Source organism: Lissotriton vulgaris, chromosome 1_1 (assembly GCF_964263255.1).
Source record: "Lissotriton vulgaris chromosome 1_1, aLisVul1.2, whole genome shotgun sequence".
NCBI classification, from domain to species: Eukaryota; Metazoa; Chordata; class Amphibia; order Caudata; family Salamandridae; genus Lissotriton; species Lissotriton vulgaris.
The window spans coordinates 2,126,975,739-2,126,989,613 of NC_141685.1; the positions used below are offsets into that span (position 1 = coordinate 2,126,975,739).

At 42.8% G+C, this 13,875-nt stretch overlaps 1 protein-coding gene across 2 annotated transcripts in view; it reads right to left on the minus strand.

Annotated features, from left to right (window-relative positions):
• The window catches only part of LGR5 (leucine rich repeat containing G protein-coupled receptor 5), a 743,377-nt gene that overhangs the window by 127,862 nt on the left and 601,640 nt on the right, over positions 1-13,875 (minus strand). The gene's annotated exons all lie outside the window — the stretch shown is intronic.

A 13,875-nucleotide genomic window follows, 5' to 3' on the forward strand; every position in this document is an offset into this window, starting at 1 on the left:
TGACACATAGGCAGCTCTTGTCTGATTGTTTGTGTGCTACTACAATCGGGGCGATCCATTGAGAAGATTCAATAGGTTCTAAAATGCCTTGAGTATACAAGTTCTTAAGTAGTTGTTTCAGTTCCTCTCAGACAGATAGAGGAACTGGGCGAACTTTGTGCACAAAAGGTTTGCCATTCGGCTTAAGTTTGATCTGATGGACAAATCCCTTGACAGTAGCAACTTTTTCTGAGTAAAGATCTTTGTGCTTATATCTAAAATAACATTCAATGGTTCCTCGAAATTACTCACAATTTGTCTTGAAGTTCTCCCACTCTGATAGGATTGTCTGACCCAGGTACCAAGTATAAGCCCATCTTAACTAGATCCTGCCATCGAACAATATTTTTACCCTTGATAGCAACGTAAAGTTTAGTGTGTATTGCTCTAACTAGACATTGCACATTTGCTTTGAAAAAGTCCAGCATGTCAATTTGCTAACGGATTGACATCGGGTGTGAGAAGTGACTTATTGCTACCGAATAATTGAAAAAACAATTGTGTCACGCAAGATGGTGATGGGTGTACCTGAGTCTGCCATAACCTGCAAAGGAAATTCATTGAGTAGTATTTCACAATTAGGACCTTTCACAGTTGTAGATACCAAGCTGCAATCAATAGTTCAAACCACTTACTGAGTCAATCAGCAAAGTGGTTGTCAAGTTTTGTGTCTATATTGTTAATCCGTAGAGAGTTACTGCTGCTTCTGCAAACTGCCTGAAAATTGCCTAATTTTTTGTAAGCTGTGCATCGTTTCCCAGGAGCTGGGTAAGCAGGATAGTTGCTAACATGATTGTTTGAGCCGCACCGGTAGCAATATGACTGAGACTTCTTATTAGACAATCTTTGTATATTGGCTCTACCCTTGTTGTAAATTGTGCACAAAGTGTCATTTTCAATGTTAGGAGAGGTACATGAGATTTAACTGACCAATGGTGCAGGGTTTATGTAATGCTTTTGATGAAATTAGTGACCTTTCAATGCTTTTAGCTAGATCTAAAACTTCATACAGTGTTGGATTCAGGCAGCTAAGGAGACGTTCTTGAATCTTTCTTGAGGGGCAGTTGAAGATAAATTGATCGCAAATATATGTGTCAACATTTGATTCAAACAAAATCACATGTAACTGCTAATATTTGAGGAGACAAACATATTCCTTAATTCCCTCACAAAAGTTGTTTCCTTTTGACAAAGTTATGCCTCTCTATAATGATGCTTGGTTCCTCACTGAATTGTTTTCGCAGTCTTTCAAAAGCTACAGAGTAAATATTCCAAGGATTATCCCCAGATTGGCCATGGGGTCTTGCTGCAGGGGGGAGGTTATCAAAAATTTGTTGAGCGGCAAGAGCTAAACTGCCACATAAAAGCGCTAATTTGCGTTCTGGGAAATAACCACCCACATCAATAGCTATTAAGTGGCCCTCAAATAAATGGAAGCAATGTGCCTATTTTATGCCTGGTTTACCAGGTGAAGACAAAAAAGGTGAAGGCTGTGTAATTTGATGAGATGCAGCCATAGAAACCAAATAATTTAATTTAAACACAGAGTGAAATGTCAAGTAACAACCAATTGACTATATTATCAATGAAAGTACCTGTAATAATCCAGATTCTGCTTCCAGATACGCTTTGTCCATTTATTTGATCAATAATTTCTGTTGTGAGGTAAATGATTGCTAGCAAAGAACACAGGAAATACAAACGGGCTGTGATTGAAACTGCCTGGGATCCTGGTATTCTATGAGCTCTTCCGGGGAAACATCCTTAACAACGCGGGCATTACCCCGCACTGCTATTACGACGCTGCCTTTACAACGCAAGTCGTTACGACGACTTGCGCTGGAGGGCGCTATTGGATAGGGAATAGTTCATTTTCTATTCCAACACCTTCCCTACTGTAACGTGGGCTGGAGTTGGAATAGAAAATTAAACTATTCCACTATCCAGCCCTTACAGCGCAAGTCGTTGTAACGACTTGCGTTGTAAAAACAGCGTTGTAACGGCACGCGGTGTAAATGCCCGCGTTGTAATGCCGTACATCCGCTCTTCCGACATGAGGAAAAATCAGCTGAGCCGCAAGGGATGATGGGGCGATCCTCCGGAAGCAAACCAAAGGGGTTCCAATGTGCCTGGATTTAGCTGTGGCCAATCAGAGAGCTTGAAAGGAGGCATGCCTCATGCAGCCCCGCAGCTCCGCTTGCAGAGGGAATGCGCGTCGGAGAGCGAACAGCAGGCAATCCGTGGAGAAAGAGTGCTGAATCAAAGACGGGTGAAGAAAAAGGAGCAACTGGGCACCAGGAAGATACATCTGTTGATTCCAGGCAAATCAGAAAATTGAAGGTGGGTTTGTCGGTCCGTGGGCGAAGGTAGAGAAAAGTAGATTTATTCATATCAATCTTCGCCCCCGACAGATGGCTGCTGGTCAGCAGGACAGATGGCCGCTGGTCAGAATCAACTGACTCTACAACCGGCAAACCCGCCTGCCGGCTACCGCTGTCAAGGGCCAAGTATAAACACATACAAACCATAGCAACTCTTGAACATAAACATGGATGTTGGTGTGTCTCCATGCGGCGTTCACAAGAGAGCAGCGAGCATGCCACGAGACATAACAGGTCCACGCAGTCTACCCTGCACAGTCTACCACAGCATATTGCACACATCCGGAGCTTGAGGAGGGGCTGTGGACACATCGTAAACAGAGAAATGACGTATGCATGTCATCCACATTGAATTGGGTCTCGAAACACAATGCGTTTGACTTACTTAAGTAAAGGAATGAATAGACAACGCTTCGACGAGTGTCAACTATATTTTCTTGGGGTACTCTAGTCAGCACTTCAGACTTGGTTTTGAATACGCGAGTCAGTGTTTCAGACTCCACTTTGGGTACATGAGCCAACACTTCAGCACTTAAGGAAATCGGCACAGCTTTATATAATAGCAGTATTCAAGCAGTCACTTGGCAATGGGATTTCAACTGCGTACTGCATATTTTATGGGAGTTTTCATTCCAACAGCCACAGGATAAAAAAATAAAAAGCACATTTATTTCTGAGTAATTTTTGTTACCTGTGTGAATGTGGTGTAGAAAGGACAGTTATTTGAACTTGCTTATATTGATAAACAGTGAACAACTCCACATTTTATCAATTCTTTAAAAAATGAGCCAACAGACATTCTCCTTATCTCCTCCACAATCATTTTTGTGAGCAGGAGCAGAATCAGCCTTCAGATGGGCAGAGTGAAAGGAGTATTTTTTTTACCTATATCGAGGCAGTAGATTATGATGAGAAAATGTCACCAAAACACAAGAAACACAAGTTACTACACTCTTTAGGTCTGCAAGGACTAAAAACATAAAATCAGATGAACAAACCTGTTGCTGGGGATGGTGATTGCAATGCTTTTATTATTGCGTTAGTTAACTTGGACAAGCATTTTGTCCCAAAGATTTGTATTGGCATCACGTGGTATAATTGTTTTCAGATGAAACAACTTAAATCTGAATCAAGTAATGGTATGTCAGTGAGGTAAGAAAGTTAGCTCTAGATTGTGAGTTTGGGGGATTAATAGAGACTTAGGGGCTGATTAGGATGGCGGTCGGACTTTCGTACGACCATAATCCTTTCGTGAATGGGAACGCCCGACAGGCTGTCGGCGGTTCCGCCATAGGCATTAGGACCCGACCGGCACCACGGCGGTCGCAATGCCTATATGTTGTGCTGTGGCAGGTGCTGCTGGCTGCAGCACATGCCTCAGCACAAAAAGGGGACCCTACACATATCCCTGAACTATGTGGCAGGCACCATGCGGTGCCTGCCACATGGTGCAGAGATATGTAGGGGGGTACCATGGGTGACCCCTAAAACCCATAGCTGAGTGCCAGCGGGAAAGGGGGGCCCAATACAGTCCCCCAAATCCCTTTCCGCCTGCCTTTTCATGTCAGGTTGACCACCATGAAACATCTGGCAGGGAAGCGATATTGTAATTCCTATGACGGTGCCTGGCAGGCACCACCACCATTGTAGGGGAATACAACTCCCTCTGGCGGTCTGACGAGCTCCTTGAGCCCTTCGGGTTCCGTGGCCCACCCATACGCCCGACATCCAAATGTGGCGGGTGGAAATCCTCATTCTGATGGGGCGGTCCCATTGTCATCGTAGTCAGGCCCTTAATTTGTGATCAAGTAATTATGCATGCCTCAAACCATGCTATTCAGGAATGGTTATGAATGAATGGCGACGCGTGATTAGATGATATACTTGCAATGGTACGCAAGGTTACAACATCTAGAAGGTGTGCAAGTGCATTAAAGATGGAAGCAAAAGATTCAGAAATTGTTGCTAGAATAAAATGGAACATAAAACCGAGATTTGCAATAAAAAAGATATTTGAAGCGAATAGCTCTAGATTTTCTAAGGCATATAAAGAACTATCAAAATGTTACAGGTTTGTTAGTATGGATCACTTGGCGTTCGCCAAGTCATGTCCTGTAAAGAAAGTAAAGTGTAGTACATGTGGCATTGCGGGTCATTATACGAAAGTGTGTCGGAAGAGAGGCAAACCAGTGAAATGTGTGAGGTAATGTGAGGATATTGAGAGAAATTCTAGTAGTAATGATGAGGAAGATTTAGAATGCCATTCAGAATTCAAGAAAAAAATAATTTTAAATCTTAGAGATGGATGCTTGCTTGTAGAAAACAACCCTGAGTGGTGGATGAAAATCGGATGAGTGAGCATTAGTAGTTAGTTAGTAGTTAGTTAGTCGCGTTAGTAGGGTGGTGGCAGCTCCATTACTACGTTTGGTGTTTTTGGCAGATTGCGAGGGGCTTCTCCTCTGCCACGGATATTTAGCGCACACAATTTCATTGACCCACATAATTTGAGAATTGTATTGGACAGAGAGCGTATTTCGAGAATTTATTTTAAAATCACAGGAAGCATTGTTTTTACATTGTAATTTACCTCTGTGCTCCCCTACACCGATCCACCGCGGCGTGTGCCGTTTGAGTGGCTGGCAGGGTCTCAAACTGATCTTGCAGGCTCCCGCTTCAACTGAACGAGTTAGCGTTCGAGTTGGGGGCGGGACCTCGCTTCGTCATAAAGGTGCGCTTCACCAAGCGCAGCGGACGAGCGCAGCGGGAGCGCAGCGGGAGCGCCTCCAGCGCGCCGAAGCCGCGCCAAAGGGGTGCCAGTCTGCGCCAGTCCGCGCCGGACCCGCGCCTAGTGCCTTAATTTCTAGTAAGTTATTGAAATACACATCATCTGACCTGTTAGATATAAAAAACACGATGGCCTTGGAAAAATGCACACACTTAGAAGAGTGCTCTAACATGTCTCATGTAGCTTGCTCAAACTGTAATTTTAAATTCACTCGTTCCCTCACTCAGATACCACCAGCCCTAGGGGCTTCTTTTAATGAGGCCAAACGCATTAAATGCGCACTGGTGAATGCTAGATCTATGTGCAAACATAGAGTAGATGTGGCCGAATTAATCTCGGCACACAAACTAGATATCCTGTTTATAACAGAGACATGGGCCGATTTGGCTTCCGACCCTGACCTTGTGGCAGCCATTCCTGAGGGCTACTACATCGTCAGACAAGATAGACCGACAGGGAAAAAAGGGGGCAGCCTCGCCATAATTTTACGGTTAGAACTAGCATTAAAAACAGGAACACCAGATAGCATTCCCGCAGAAACACTATCCTTCTCTATTACTTTGTCTCCCATCCAAATGTTTAATGGTGTTCTGCTTTATCGTCCCCCAGCGGCTCGATCGCCTTTTCTCCAATCCATTAGTACCTTACTAGAACCAGCGGCAGAAGCCTCCGATTTTACAATACTTGGAGATTTTAATTTTCATCTAGAAAAAATAACAGACAAAGACACATTGAACCTTATTGAGGATCTTAAGGCAGCTGGGCTAAACCAGTTAGTTACTACAGCTACGCACAAAGAAGGGCATGTTCTTGACGGCCTATTCACGAATAACCCGGCCATTACTCCCCCTACTGTTGTTCCAATTGTTTGGTCAGATCACGCAGTGGTGGTCTTTTATATCTGTGTTAAAAAACACAAAAATCAACACTCGGCTAAAAGGCAACTTAGGATGTGCAGGGACTGGAAAAATATAGATATAAAAACACTATCTGAGAAACTAGAAAATAACAAACCATTTAAAGCGTTAGATTCTCAATTAGCAGCAAATAACTACAACCAATGGCTCACAGACACTTTTAATCAGGTAGCGCCTTTAAAGAAAATGCATCCAAATCGCGCAACACCATCAGACCCTTGGTTCTCTGAACCTTTAAGATTGGAGAGACAGAAATGCCGCAATCTAGAAAGATGTTGACGAGTTAATTATGATAATAACGATAAAGAAAGGTACAAACAAGCTCTATCAGGTTACAGGAAGCTGTTAAGACTGGAAAAGAGTAAATACTTTTGTGAACAGATAGAGAAGACTCAGAACTCCAGTAAGCAATTATACCAGGTAGTGGCAACATTAACAAATATACCAACAGCTAATACTACAGATACCACCCAAGATTTCTGCAATCAAATGGCTGATTTTTTCAGGACCAAGGTCACAGAAATCTTTGATAAATTTAACAACAACATGACAGGGGAATCATCAGAAAGCCTCAAGAACACACAAATCACATCCTCCTCTTTGAATGAATTCCTCCCTCCATCACTGTCATAAATAAAAGATCTCATTAAATCTACAATGTCGGGTTCCCCCCTGGATCCCTGCCCACCGACCATCATAAAATCAACAACTGATGTGGTAGCTCCGATCTTGGAAAACATCTGCAGTACCATCTGCGAATCAGGAAACTATCCTCAAAGATGGAAAACAGCCATAATAAAGCCACTTCTAAAGAAACCCAACCTTAACACCTTGGAATTAAAAAGTTATCGCCCTATAGCAGTGCTCCCATTTCCTTCTAAAATACTTGAAAAAGTTATAAATAAACAGCTGGCCAACTACACTGACTATAATAACCTGCTAGACAACACTCAGTTTGGGTTTAGGAGAGGCCATGGAACGGAGACGGCGCTCATAAAGGCTTCTGAGGAGATCAGACAGATCATGGACCAGGGTGGCACGGCAGTCCTGATCCTGCTGGATCTCTCAGCGGCCTTTGACACGGTCGATCATAACATCCTGATCGACCGTGTCACTGCTATGGGCATACAGGGTAAAGCTGCGGAGCTCCTGGCTTCTTTCCTGTCTAACAGAGAACAGTCGGTAAAGATGGGGAGCTTCTACTCACCAACGTTTGTGCTGCCCTGCGGAGTCCCCCAGGGATCCTCGCTAAGTCCGACACTCTTTAACATCTATGTGTCGGACACTCTTTAACATCTATGTGTCGGACTTGGCGAGGGTCATTAAAACCCATGGAATAGGAGTGACTTCGTATGCCGACGACACTCAGTTGGTGCTAGCGGTGCAAAATAATGGGAGTGAGGTGGCAGCCAACTTTCAGTCAGGTATGAGAGCCATTAGTCACTGGATGGACAGTAATTGTCTAAAATTAAACACCGATAAGACCGAGGTAATGGTGTTTGGAGACCTAAAACTATCTTGGTCCCCGATCTGGTGGCCACCAGAAATGGGTAACCCACCCACCCCAGTTTCAAAGGTTAGAAACCTGGGAGTGTTGTTTGACAACAAACTAAGTTTCACCAGTCATGCTAATGCGGTAGTCTCCTCTTCCTTTTTCACGTTACGAAAAGTGAAAAAGTTGTTACCTTTCCTTCCCCTGTCTGCGGGAAAAACCCTTATGTCCTCCTTGGTGTTATCCAAGGTGGATTATTGTAATGGGCTTCTGTTGAATGCCCAGGAGCAGGTTTTAAAAAAACTACAAATGGTGCAGAACGCTGCTGCACAAATTCTGACCAAAACTCCCAAGTTCGCATCCATCTCTCCTATTGTCCACCAACTCCACTGGCTCCCAGTAAAAAAGAGAACCAAATTTAAGGCTTTATGTATCATCTATAGAGCACTGAACAGCCTAGGACCTGACTTTTTTAGGGAATCACTGTTGGTATATGTCCCTAATAGAGCTTTAAGATCTGCCTCATCCGCATCTCTGTGCATTCAACGGGTGAGAACGGTTATATGGGGAGACAGACGCTTCCTGGTAGCCGCCTCGAAGCTCTGGAATACCTTGCCCCACCATATAAAAAGCAGTTCCTCACTTATGATTTTCAGAAAGCAAGTGAAGACATGGCTATTCATTCAATAATGCACAGGAGGTGCCTCTCTGTCTGCCCAGCGCCGAGACACCATTTGTGGTATTTGTTGCGCTTTATAAGTTTAAAAAATAAATAAATAAATAAATTACACTTTTGGCTTATTCGGGCTCACCTTACACAATTATAAATGAAGAGGCGTTGGAAGAAAAACCTTGTGAATAAACTGGATAGAAAATGATTTCTATCTGATATTGAGGCAGAAGGTTATGGAGGGGAGAAGATTGAAATGGCAGCATGTTGTTGGTTCAGGTTTGAGTTTAACCTCTTCGCCGCTAATGACAAGGGTAACTCGTCATGGACTTTCCATTGATTTCAATGGAAATTACACCACAAGTGCAATTGTACCTTAGCAGCCAAGTGGTTAAGAACCATTATTCATATGGGAAACTATATGTTTCAGAGAAAGGTCTGTCTGTACTTTGATGGAAGAGTCAGAAGAATTGACACATTATCCTAGATCTTTTGGCAAAGCACAGTGTGATAGAGTTTTTGACATTCAATTTACCACTCGTGCTTGTGCACCTGCACAAGCAATGCCTTTTTCAGCATTGTTTTCATTTGATTTATGGCCCATGGCTCCTCACTCGCCCTGTGGGTTACATATGCTACTGCTAGTCAGTTTGCAGCTGGAAAGCACAGGAAGTGGAGGCAACTCATGGGCTCCTGCTTTTGCCAGATAAACTTCTTTCACAAGTGACTTACCACTTCCATGACTTTCCTTTTATCTTTACATTTGGCGACGAGTGAGAGGCAATGCACGAGCGTATGTCATTTTGAGACATGTTTGGAACTTCTGCTGTTTGATGCTGGATACACCTCAAAGATGCAGGGACCGCAGTATTTCTGCAGGCAAACTTGCAGCGAGCATATGCAGACTGTATGCCCAATCTGCATGCTGCTTGGAGCACCTGCACCAGATTTTGGACTGAAAAGACTGCGCATACAGGAACAACACATACACTTGAGTCAGCGGAGAATCACACCCCTGCCAGCGTCATTCAACTTTCAGCCCGCATCCTATTGGCATCACCTTCTTGTGTCCATGCATTGCATCTCGTGATGCCTTGTATAGTCATCACATTACCTGTGATGTCACACGTCTACACTTAGTGGCCATCATGGATTGGGGCCAGTCCTATACAAAGCTATTGGAAACCATCCATTTACTAGTAGTATAAAAAGTTTTGATAAGGAACTTTGTATTCAGGACTACATTCAATTGTATCAGGGCCTCTCTTTTTGCTCACTGCTTCAACCCTTGAGCTTTGGACATCAGTTTACTTCTGTGGTAGGCCCCTCATTGTTTTACTGCTTTGCTTTTCATTGGGGCTTATAATGACAAGTGTGCATCAGTGGGTACAGCTTCCACCATGTCTAGCCCTGGAAGATATGGTTCCGTTCTTTTGAAAATGCTCTCAATGCGATTGATGCAAAAAAGTTTTCGCCAAAGAGAAAATTTGTTTTAGTATTCAGTTATCTGGGCGAAGAGGGACTGCAAATTTTCAACAATCTGCTCATATTAGATACGCCTCGTGGTGATGCTGAAGGCAGGGATGGTTACTCTGTAGCTCTTTATTCTTTGCTGTTGGAAAAAAGGGTGGAGGGATCTGGTCAAACTTACACATGATCAGGCAAGAAGGATCATGCAAGGTAAACATTTACAACATGAGGATTTGATTGACAATTCACACTGGTTTATCTCCAAATCAGATACCACTGCCCGAAATATTAGTGTTTCTTCAACTGCAAATCTTCCTCAGTTTGGTCAGAGTGAAGAACAAGATCTCGATACTATCTCTGATTCATATACAGGTTTACATTCTGCTTCTGCAGATGAGCCTGAAGAGGTTAAAATGGATCAGTGTCCAGATGCTGGAGAAACAATACAAAATAAGATGAACACTGTAAATAGAATGTCACACAATGTCTTAATTTCGGCAAAGTGCAATTAGTTTTTCCCTTTTTAGGTTTGTGTACAAAGTTTCTTGTTCTTTTGTAAATGGGAAGAAGATGTAATGGAGTGTTGACATTCAATTTAACACTGGTGCACCCACACAAGCTAAGATTTTTGTAAAATGTTTTCACTTGACTTATGGCCCATGGCTGCAGACTCACCCTGTGGGTTCCAAATGCTTCTACTGGTCAGTTTGTGGCTGGAAACCAAAGGATGTGGAGGCACACCATGTGGGCTCCTGCTTTTGATAAACTTCTTTTTAAAGGAACTCACTGATTTTGTGACTTTCATTTCATATTTATAAACAGATTCTGGTAATGGATGAGGGTATAAGAGTAGGTGAAAGAATGTTGAAAACTGTTCCTTTCATATTTGAAATAAAGATTGGCAAGTTAAGTGGATTTCCGCATAAAATTAGGCTCAAAGAAAGAGCTGTACCTATAATACATAAAATCAGGAATATGGCTATTATGCTAAGAGACAATATAGCAAGGCAACTGGATAAGTTAGTTTCTGCTGATATAATAGAACCCATTGAAGCATCAGCATGGATTTCACCTCTGGTAGTGGCATGCTGGAGCAACCGGAAACTTAGACTATATGTAGATTTACGTCATCTGAACAGCAATATTATACTGGACCAATTTTCCGCTACCCAAATAAATGAAATGCTTTCTTTGTTAAAAGGACCTAATTGGCTTTCCACAATCAATTTATTTGCAGCATACCACCAAATTCCTCTATCCAAAGACAGTAAAGACTATACTGCATTTATCATGCCACAAGGGTGTTATCAATTTAAAAGAATGTCATTTGGCTTGTCGTCGGCGGCTGACGTTTTTCAATGGTTAATGCACCAACTATTTGGAAAGATTAACTGTGTGAAATGTTTTCACAACAATATGCTCCTCTTTGGAAAAAATAAAATGGAACATGATAAATGGTTGGAAGAGGTATTGAACATCCTGCGGTTAAGTGGTTTAACTATTGAATATTCTAAATGTTAATATGGAAAATGATCCTTATTAACAAAATCACCCGTTGTGAACGCCGGCCCCGACTTGCAAATACATAGTCAGGAAGCTCCTCCACCCAGGTCCGGGGTTACTGATTTATAGGTCACAGGATGGCGCGTAGCTAGCAGATATCCCCATGAATAGGAAATCCCAGATCAATCCAATAGAAAGGCGTAGCGACATGACAATGGTCAAGGGAGAATAACCCCAATAAAGCACACATGACCAGAGGAGGTACGCACGCTTCTTAAACACCATGAAGTCAGATGCCACAAGTTAGGAACATATAGCCAATCAGAACACAGCACACGTAGAGATCACTTGCTCCCCATGCCGGACACCTGGACATGTTGCCCACCGGCCACATTGTGTCCACACAAGGTTGAGGCCCACCTGTAGTAACCATTTGACCATTAATTTATGACTCTAAGGCAGCAACCAACATTCCTCACCTTCTATGGTTCGCTGGAGAACTTTACAACCTGATGACAGTCCTCAGACCCTGGGCCTGTAACTGTTATCCCGGCCGCTATTTTAATTATTCAAACTGTTCCTGTTATGCCTAACACTTTTTTTCTACTGTTTTCTTCAAGTTATTTTGTACTCAAGTAACATTTTGGCGAGCCAGATACGAGGGAGGTGGCTCCGCCTGGAGGGAGGTGGCCCCGCCTGGACGGATTCACATTGCGCAGTGACAAATGTGGGACGACACCGCAATTGATTAGAAGTTCCGCTGAATCCGCTGGGTGGAGGCCCATCCTGAAGCAGCCATCACAGAGGGCAAGAGATCACATCTGAGCATGAAAAATTGTATATTTTCATTTTAAGCACTTGGTGTAAGGCAAACTAGGGAGAAGCGTAAAAGATAACTGAGCGCCCGACCACTGACAGGGTCTGGCATATTACCTATTTTAATTGTCCCAACTGTATTAGTCATAAGGCGGCCTCGGGGGCAATTCCACGGATCTCACCTTTTTTTTTGATAGTCAGCATGCTAGGAATGGTGAATATTTATTAATGTAGCCCTTTATGGCTCCCAGGATGCTATCCATTTTTGTGATACAGCTATCCTGTATGGGCACCCAAATCTCATAGTTATGTATTCGAAAAGGATTTCTCAGTGCTTCTGGTTTCTTAACACTGTTGGTACCTGAAACGATTGAGAGGTGTTGGTCGCTTGGACTGCTGGGTGAGACACAGATGGTATGCTTGACCCCTGTGTGTGACACAGGGTGTGATTCAGACTTTAGGGAAAATTTGGACCTGGGAAACTAGGCGTAAGTGGCATGTGGCTACATCTATTACAACCACTTTTGTCTAATGAGCGGTTAGTGGCAGACTATCCAGTTCAATTAGGAACGTGTTTCCACGCATGTCTTCTCTTACTAGAGAATTAAATGTGTTGAAACATATCCATTTTTGTTTGGACAAAGTATTTTTTCTCTGTCAATCATTGATGAAATTAATATTACGATGTCATTGAATTTATCGTCATTGATAACTGTATTGCAAGGGAATTGATGCAGATTTTGTGCTTACCCATTCTACATCCATCCTGTGTTATAATACTATGTATGCAGTCGTATCTTGTTTTTATGTAAATTCTCGTTTTAACTTTTTATGTCCCTGTGTTACAGTACTAATATGCAGTTTCATCTTTTTTTCATGTGAATGATCTTTTGAGCTGTTTTATGTAAGAAATTGCCAGTGCTGAGATCATAGTATGTTACATTGTAGGAGGGCACCACATATGTTTGCACCCATGATTAGAACAAACAAAAACTCCCAAAAGATTTAGTTCTATTTGTCCGCAATACTACTAAAATTGTCATAGAATCCTCATTAAAGTACAGAAACCAGGTTACCCACACAGGTAAAGAAACTTAATATGTTTTGCCATGAATGGCACACAAGCATAAAGGCACACACATTTCCCTGGACCAAGAAGAAACATTTGACACCAACGTAATTGAGCATACTACAACACATATAAAAACTAAATATACAGGTCAAAATAGAGACAAGAGAGAGGCATTATTAGAATGATGGACTATCTTTGAAGTAGCCACGAGGTATAGCCCTACAATGCAGGTAGCGATGAAGACATCAGCACATCGGCGAACATTTGAAGGAATGGAGGTGCTCACATCAGCTCCCCCAGCATTAGGATATTCAAATCTGACAATATAGAAGCTGATGAGCCCCCACCGAAAGAAAGACAGTTAAGCCCAAGCAGGAGAGAGCAAAAAGCCAGCAAGCCCAGATGCTTCTAGTGCAACCCAAGTTCCTTGAAAAGGTCCCCAAAATCTCGACCCCCCGCTGCTCCGCAAAGATAGACCTACCCTCAGGGAGATAGCAAGAAAGGAAGGCAAGAGTTTTGCAAACTGTTTTTGCAACAGCCTGTTAGCAGACAGGACTGAGGAGAGGAAGCAACATGACAGGTCCTGGCCTAGGGGAGGATTATTTGAGACAAGGGACATGGCTATAGCGGGGGACTGCATCCGGCATGGAGTAGGAGACCCTAAGTGGACCTTCCCTTACATACAGAAATGCCTATAAAGATGGAAAAACTATGTTGGGGAAAAATCCTT